This window comes from Sardina pilchardus, chromosome 11 (assembly GCF_963854185.1).
Source record: "Sardina pilchardus chromosome 11, fSarPil1.1, whole genome shotgun sequence".
Classification (NCBI taxonomy): domain Eukaryota; kingdom Metazoa; phylum Chordata; class Actinopteri; order Clupeiformes; family Clupeidae; genus Sardina; species Sardina pilchardus.
The window spans coordinates 19,367,927-19,376,207 of record NC_085004.1 but is presented as its reverse complement, the minus strand read 5'-3'; the positions used below and the strand labels follow the sequence as shown (position 1 = coordinate 19,376,207).

The following is an 8,281-nucleotide window of genomic DNA, read 5'->3' as shown; positions in this document are numbered from 1 at the left end:
CTCAGCAAATGGGGAAAGGAATACCTTAGTTCAGACCATAGATGTGTGTGTTGAGCAGGAGGGTTGTAGTTTGGCGTATGTGTTTGTGTGTGTGTGTGAGAGAGAGGAAGAGGGTTCGTCTTTGTTCTACACTCTTTGTTTCACCCACATGATATCAGCTATGTACACACTGGTTAATTAAATCAAAGCTGGTGGTTAAATACTTAATAAATACATTATGCAAACTAAGGTGCCAGAAGAGAGAATTGGCCTTTTTAAATTGCTATGACTACATTACACTGGAAGGAGACCAATGAAGTGTGTAAATTAATGTAAATTTGTTTGGGTGCCAATTCCAGAGGCTAGGAAGCCTACATACAAGAAAATACATTTACATAAACAAACAGCATTATACAATGGCACCTGTTAAAGTAAATGCCAAATGTTGCTTTCCTATTAAAAAAAATGTCTAATTTCTAAAAAGGAAGAGGGGTTTCTGTTCTGAGCCTCTTACACTATGACGATGTGACGGTCTCATGGTTCTCAACCAAATTCATTAGCTTTCTGTCACAGCTTTTGTTACATGATCTGTGATGCTGATTTGTTTGCCAATTGAAAATTCACACACACACACACACACACACACACACACACACACACACACACACACACACACACACATTTCTACCTTTCGCACTACCTTCAGCTGGGCGTTGTGGGCTGGCTGAAGATTGCCTGGGGCTGTTCAGCAGCGATGCACTAGACAGGAGTACAGACTGGAGTCTTGACTTGATCGCACCAGTGATGTGCATGGCCGGAAATACAGTCCCGTAACACCACCCAGGCTGTCTGCACACCAAGGGGCAAAGACATAAGAGCTTTGAGCTTAAGCTTACGATCTGGTCAGGATTCAGAACGACCTTGCCTTAACATGACAACATGGAAATGCAAAGTCAAAAGACAGACAGGGTACTGATGGCCATACAAAATGACCATTTATACAACTAATAAATTGATTAACATTGCATTGCATGTAACAATGTCCTTAAACAAGGCTTTCTTTTATGTACTACTTCTATGCATTACCACCTCAGTGACGTGACACATGACACATCTGAGCTGTGATGAGAACCCATAGTCTGACCAGCCAGACCCACGGTCAATAGCATCTCAAAAGTCAGCAGGCATGTGCTGAAGACACTTGACTGGATCTGCCAATCGTTTGCATGGACTATGCCCTCATTCAGGGTGCCAAAAGGATATAATCACATGCTAATTTATCATGGATAAATGCTGATTTATGGTTCATTTATGGCTGTTTTTAGGATGCTGTTGTACCCTGACCTGCCTATCTTGCAGGGATCCCATTCACACGTGACCCCATGAGGGAAATGTTCTGTATTATGACATGCATTATTCATTTGATGAATTATCTTTATAATCTCATCAAAGATAATGTTGTATTAATGACAAATGTATGCCTATACTATATACAACTACAAATTCACTGTATGTGTTTCACATTATAAGAAGTTTTTTTCTGTCTAGATTTCTTTCTTTCTTTTAAGCCTGTCTTTAGTTACAGGATTTCACCTAAACTACCCCACAGCTATTTTGCAGGTGGAACAGCACCGCTGGAGATTAATCATACAGTGTAGTGCTAAAGTCAGTCAACCCTCATTTACTTCCAAATAACACACATATTCCTAAATTGTGTGAAACGGTTAATAAAAAGATAGGTAGTCTAATACAAAATGATTGTGGTCACCCAGATGAATTGATTTAGTCTTGACTTCTAGGTTGTGACGTGAGTGAGTGACGGGGGATGGGAAACTGTTGTTTGTCGAGTGCCAAGTTAATGGCGAAGAGTTATCAGGTAAGAAGGTGCCCAATTTAGGAAAAGAAAAAGTAAGGAGAAACGAGCAGCAGACAGGTATGCAACTTCTCTCTCTGTATGATTACGGCATCCATGAGATGATGGACTAATGTTAATTGGTGGTAGGCCTAATATTGTTCTAGATTGTAACTAGCGTCTGTAGGCTATCTTTATGACCAGCTTATTAGCCCTCCACATGTAATAAAATAGGCCTTTTCCTGTTATTAGATGTGATTTTATACAAAGGACATCGACCAAAATTTGAACAGCTGCTCCAAACATGGAGTTGGCATTTGGGTTAATCATTGGTTTCTCCCTGGACAGGTGAGAGCTTCACTGCTAATGTTAAACTGTTCAGTTACTCTTCTCAGTTAGGCTACCGCAGATGCTCGAACTTATCATGCGTGCGGCAGCTATGTAGTCTACGTTGCGATACGCAATTTGCGATAAAAAAAAATGCATTATACGATATGAAAGTTTTGGGAATCGTGAAAGAACATGCTGTAGGCCTAGGCTATGTCGGAACAAATTTCGGCACATTCAGAAATGTGCCTTTTCCCCAATCTAGGCTAGCCTAACAAGTGGTCATACGGCCATAGATCCAGTAGCCCTCTCCAAATATCTGCTGTTGTCGCCTTCCGAAAGTGCGTCGTTGAAAAATGTTGCCTTTTTTTTTTTACTTGACGTTGATTGTGGTAGCAAATAGTTTGGCCTAGGCTAGGCTACTTATATTGTGTTTTGATGTTTGATCAGGCTCAGGCTGCTATATTTGCCACCCATAGCCGACTAAACATGACGTTGTTTAAAGGCCTAAAATGATTATGCGTTAAAAAGGTGAATGTCTCCACCTTGTGGGGAAAACTGTAGGCTAAATCCATCACACAGGCGGGACAGATGCCTCGTTGTTCCAATTATACAAGCTAGAATAGAATAGAATAGAATATATACTTTTTTGATCCCGTGAGGGAAATTCAGTTCTCTGCATTTAACCCAATTTAACCGAATTAGTGAACACACAGCACACAGTGAACACACAGTGAGGTGAATCACACAACCCAGAGCAGTGAGCTGCCTGCCCAACCAGCGGCGCTCGGGGAGCAGTGAGGGGTTAGGTGCCTTGCTCAAGGGCACTTCAGTATACTGCATACAGAGGTAGCAAAATAGCCTATCGATAGTGTAGCCAAAAGACAACACATTTGGGGGAACGTTTGAAAAGGATGCCTTTTCCCAACTTATGTTGTCATGCTGATGTTGTAAAACAATAAATGACAGACAGACTATAGACAGCCTACTATTTGACCTAAAATTATGGGTTCACAAATAGCCCGTTAGCCTAGTCCTGTGTTAAAGTACCGCGAGAAAAAACGGTGGGGAACCATAGTTCGAAACTGGATGCGGGGGTGCATCGGAAGGTTTAAATTGCACACCAATCTTATAGCATTAGCGTTTAGAAACGCCAAACCGTGGTTTTGAACACTACCATACAGTTATCTTATCTTATTGGAACGTATACCGTAATAAAATGGTTTGACAGCTATGCAAACAGTGTAAAATAACGATGGACGTGCCGGTCTAAAAGTGACCAGTGCCACCCTTTATCTATGACTTTTATGAGCTAGGATGTGTCCCTGCCTAATAGCTCCGGGCTTTGTTGCATGATTCGCTCGGATCTGGGCTGCATTGTTCATTAGCCGACGGCTACTTTATGCGTGGTGCATCATGGGACAGTTTTAGAATTTGTTGCCCGTATTATGTCTTTTTTTCGAGCACGACATGATTTCTGTGTGGTATAGCATACGTGTATTACCCCCTTGTAAATGTGTTGTTATTTGAAGTGTGGAATTGTTAACATAGCCGCAAAACCGCCACCTACGTGACACGTATGACATTGGGTCTGGTAGCCTCGCGTCACTTGTACAACTCATACTTACCTGGCAGGGGAGACACCATGATCATGAAGGTGGTTCACCTTTGGCGAGGCTCTGCCATTGCACTTCGGCGGTAGCTGACCCGAACGAATTCCCCAAATGTGGGAATCTCGACTGCATAATTTGTGGTAGTGGGGGACTGCGTTCGCGCTCTCCCCTGATATGTTGTGAAATGATAAAGAGAGAGTTCGGCAGATGTGAGCAACGCCCTATATTGTGTGTGGCCCTGTTTAGCGAGGTCGTTGTTACCCTGCTGGTGAAGTGCTGCGCTCAGTAACGCCCGCGCAGTGTGGCTAACTGTAACCGCTGCACGGTGATGTGATTTCAAGGCAGCGCCACGTGCATGCGCGCATGCACGCGCGCAGCCACGCACACACAGCATCAGGTCTAAAGACGCGCATCAGTGATTGTTAGGCTTCCTCATTGAAACTGGATCGCCTGCCGGTATCTCACGCTCACCTCCCTCGTTTTTTTTTTGTTTTTTTTTTTACAAGTGGCCGGAGTTTAATCAGCCGCGCTGATATTGAAGCATATTCCACTCGGCGGTGGACGTGCCGGTCTAAAAGTGGCCAGTGCCAGTGCCGCCCGCCTTTTATGAGCTAGGATGTGTCCCTGCCTAATAGCTCCGGGCTTTGTTGCATGATTCGCTCGGATCTGGGCTGCATTGTTCATTAGCCGACGGCTACTTTATGCGTGGTGCATCATGGGACAGTTTTAGAATTTGTTGCCCGTATTATATCTTTTTTTCGAGCACGACATGATTTCTGTGTGGTATAGCATACGTGTATTACCCCCTTGTAAATGTGTTGTTATTTGAAGTGTGGAATTGTTAACATAGCCGCAAAACCGCCACCTACGTGACACGTATGGCATTGGGTCTGGTAGCCTCGCGTCACTTGTACAACTCATACTTACCTGGCAGGGGAGACACCATGATCATGAAGGTGGTTCACCTTTGGCGAGGCTCTGCCATTGCACTTCGGCGGTAGCTGACCCGAACGAATTCCCCAAATGTGGGAATCTCGACTGCATAATTTGTGGTAGTGGGGGACTGCGTTCGCGCTCTCCCCTGATATGTTGTGAAATGATAAAGAGAGAGTTCGGCAGATGTGAGCAACGCCCTATATTGTGTGTGGCCCTGTTTAGCGAGGTCGTTGTTACCCTGCTGGTGAAGTGCTGCGCTCAGTAACGCCCGCGCAGTGTGGCTAACTGTAACCGCTGCACGGTGATGTGATTTCAAGGCAGCGCCACGTGCATGCGCGCATGCACGCGCGCAGCCACGCACACACAGCATCAGGTCTAAAGACGCGCATCAGTGATTGTTAGGCTTCCTCATTGAAACTGGATCGCCTGCCGGTATCTCACGCTCACCTCCCTCGTTTTTTTTTTGTTTTTTTTTTTACAAGTGGCCGGAGTTTAATCAGCCGCGCTGATATTGAAGCATATTCCACTCGGCGGTGGACGTGCCGGTCTAAAAGTGGCCAGTGCCAGTGCCGCCCGCCTTTTATGAGCTAGGATGTGTCCCTGCCTAATAGCTCCGGGCTTTGTTGCATGATTCGCTCGGATCTGGGCTGCATTGTTCATTAGCCGACGGCTACTTTATGCGTGGTGCATCATGGGACAGTTTTAGAATTTGTTGCCCGTATTATATCTTTTTTTCGAGCACGACATGATTTCTGTGTGGTATAGCATACGTGTATTACCCCCTTGTAAATGTGTTGTTATTTGAAGTGTGGAATTGTTAACATAGCCGCAAAACCGCCACCTACGTGACACGTATGGCATTGGGTCTGGTAGCCTCGCGTCACTTGTACAACTCATACTTACCTGGCAGGGGAGACACCATGATCATGAAGGTGGTTCACCTTTGGCGAGGCTCTGCCATTGCACTTCGGCGGTAGCTGACCCGAACGAATTCCCCAAATGTGGGAATCTCGACTGCATAATTTGTGGTAGTGGGGGACTGCGTTCGCGCTCTCCCCTGATATGTTGTGAAATGATAAAGAGAGAGTTCGGCAGATGTGAGCAACGCCCTATATTGTGTGTGGCCCTGTTTAGCGAGGTCGTTGTTACCCTGCTGGTGAAGTGCTGCGCTCAGTAACGCCCGCGCAGTGTGGCTAACTGTAACCGCTGCACGGTGATGTGATTTCAAGGCAGCGCCACGTGCATGCGCGCATGCACGCGCGCAGCCACGCACACACAGCATCAGGTCTAAAGACGCGCATCAGTGATTGTTAGGCTTCCTCATTGAAACTGGATCGCCTGCCGGTATCTCACGCTCACCTCCCTCGTTTTTTTTTTGTTTTTTTTTTTTACAAGTGGCCGGAGTTTAATCAGCCGCGCTGATATTGAAGCATATTCCACTCGGCGGTGGACGTGCCGGTCTAAAAGTGGCCAGTGCCAGTGCCGCCCGCCTTTTATGAGCTAGGATGTGTCCCTGCCTAATAGCTCCGGGCTTTGTTGCATGATTCGCTCGGATCTGGGCTGCATTGTTCATTAGCCGACGGCTACTTTATGCGTGGTGCATCATGGGACAGTTTTAGAATTTGTTGCCCGTATTATATCTTTTTTTCGAGCACGACATGATTTCTGTGTGGTATAGCATACGTGTATTACCCCCTTGTAAATGTGTTGTTATTTGAAGTGTGGAATTGTTAACATAGCCGCAAAACCGCCACCTACGTGACACGTATGGCATTGGGTCTGGTAGCCTCGCGTCACTTGTACAACTCATACTTACCTGGCAGGGGAGACACCATGATCATGAAGGTGGTTCACCTTTGGCGAGGCTCTGCCATTGCACTTCGGCGGTAGCTGACCCGAACGAATTCCCCAAATGTGGGAATCTCGACTGCATAATTTGTGGTAGTGGGGGACTGCGTTCGCGCTCTCCCCTGATATGTTGTGAAATGATAAAGAGAGAGTTCGGCAGATGTGAGCAACGCCCTATATTGTGTGTGGCCCTGTTTAGCGAGGTCGTTGTTACCCTGCTGGTGAAGTGCTGCGCTCAGTAACGCCCGCGCAGTGTGGCTAACTGTAACCGCTGCACGGTGATGTGATTTCAAGGCAGCGCCACGTGCATGCGCGCATGCACGCGCGCAGCCACGCACACACAGCATCAGGTCTAAAGACGCGCATCAGTGATTGTTAGGCTTCCTCATTGAAACTGGATCGCCTGCCGGTATCTCACGCTCACCTCCCTCGTTTTTTTTTTGTTTTTTTTTTTTACAAGTGGCCGGAGTTTAATCAGCCGCGCTGATATTGAAGCATATTCCACTCGGCGGTGGACGTGCCGGTCTAAAAGTGGCCAGTGCCAGTGCCGCCCGCCTTTTATGAGCTAGGATGTGTCCCTGCCTAATAGCTCCGGGCTTTGTTGCATGATTCGCTCGGATCTGGGCTGCATTGTTCATTAGCCGACGGCTACTTTATGCGTGGTGCATCATGGGACAGTTTTAGAATTTGTTGCCCGTATTATATCTTTTTTTCGAGCACGACATGATTTCTGTGTGGTATAGCATACGTGTATTACCCCCTTGTAAATGTGTTGTTATTTGAAGTGTGGAATTGTTAACATAGCCGCAAAACCGCCACCTACGTGACACGTATGGCATTGGGTCTGGTAGCCTCGCGTCACTTGTACAACTCATACTTACCTGGCAGGGGAGACACCATGATCATGAAGGTGGTTCACCTTTGGCGAGGCTCTGCCATTGCACTTCGGCGGTAGCTGACCCGAACGAATTCCCGAAATGTGGGAATCTCGACTGCATAATTTGTGGTAGTGGGGGACTGCGTTCGCGCTCTCCCCTGATATGTTGTGAAATGATAAAGAGAGAGTTCGGCAGATGTGAGCAACGCCCTATATTGTGTGTGGCCCTGTTTAGCGAGGTCGTTGTTACCCTGCTGGTGAAGTGCTGCGCTCAGTAACGCCCGCGCAGTGTGGCTAACTGTAACCGCTGCACGGTGATGTGATTTCAAGGCAGCGCCACGTGCATGCGCGCATGCACGCGCGCAGCCACGCACACACAGCATCAGGTCTAAAGACGCGCATCAGTGATTGTTAGGCTTCCTCATTGAAACTGGATCGCCTGCCGGTATCTCACGCTCACCTCCCTCGTTTTTTTTTTGTTTTTTTTTTTTACAAGTGGCCGGAGTTTAATCAGCCGCGCTGATATTGAAGCATATTCCACTCGGCGGTGGACGTGCCGGTCTAAAAGTGGCCAGTGCCAGTGCCGCCCGCCTTTTATGAGCTAGGATGTGTCCCTGCCTAATAGCTCCGGGCTTTGTTGCATGATTCGCTCGGATCTGGGCTGCATTGTTCATTAGCCGACGGCTACTTTATGCGTGGTGCATCATGGGACAGTTTTAGAATTTGTTGCCCGTATTATATCTTTTTTTCGAGCACGACATGATTTCTGTGTGGTATAGCATACGTGTATTACCCCCTTGTAAATGTGTTGTTATTTGAAGTGTGGAATTGTTAACATAGCCGCAAAAC

The 8,281-nt window shown here is 46.6% G+C and overlaps 5 non-coding genes across 5 annotated transcripts; all 5 read left to right on the top strand.

Annotated features, from left to right (window-relative positions):
- The first annotated feature begins 3,778 nt into the window (after positions 1 to 3,778).
- Positions 3,779 to 3,943, top strand: LOC134096366 (U1 spliceosomal RNA). The gene has a single exon (XR_009940822.1). It is a non-coding gene; the product is annotated as a U1 spliceosomal RNA (small nuclear RNA).
- A 747-nt stretch (positions 3,944 to 4,690) lies between these two features.
- On the top strand, positions 4,691 to 4,855 carry LOC134096365 (U1 spliceosomal RNA). Its single transcript, XR_009940821.1, has one exon. It is a non-coding gene; the product is annotated as a U1 spliceosomal RNA (small nuclear RNA).
- Positions 4,856 to 5,602: 747 nt separating this feature from the next.
- Positions 5,603 to 5,767, top strand: LOC134096364 (U1 spliceosomal RNA). The gene has a single exon (XR_009940820.1). It is a non-coding gene; the product is annotated as a U1 spliceosomal RNA (small nuclear RNA).
- A 748-nt stretch (positions 5,768 to 6,515) lies between these two features.
- Positions 6,516 to 6,680, top strand: LOC134096363 (U1 spliceosomal RNA). Its single transcript, XR_009940819.1, has one exon. It is a non-coding gene; the product is annotated as a U1 spliceosomal RNA (small nuclear RNA).
- Positions 6,681 to 7,428: 748 nt separating this feature from the next.
- LOC134096378 (U1 spliceosomal RNA) lies at positions 7,429 to 7,593 on the top strand. Its single transcript, XR_009940835.1, has one exon. It is a non-coding gene; the product is annotated as a U1 spliceosomal RNA (small nuclear RNA).
- The last annotated feature ends 688 nt before the right edge of the window (positions 7,594 to 8,281 follow it).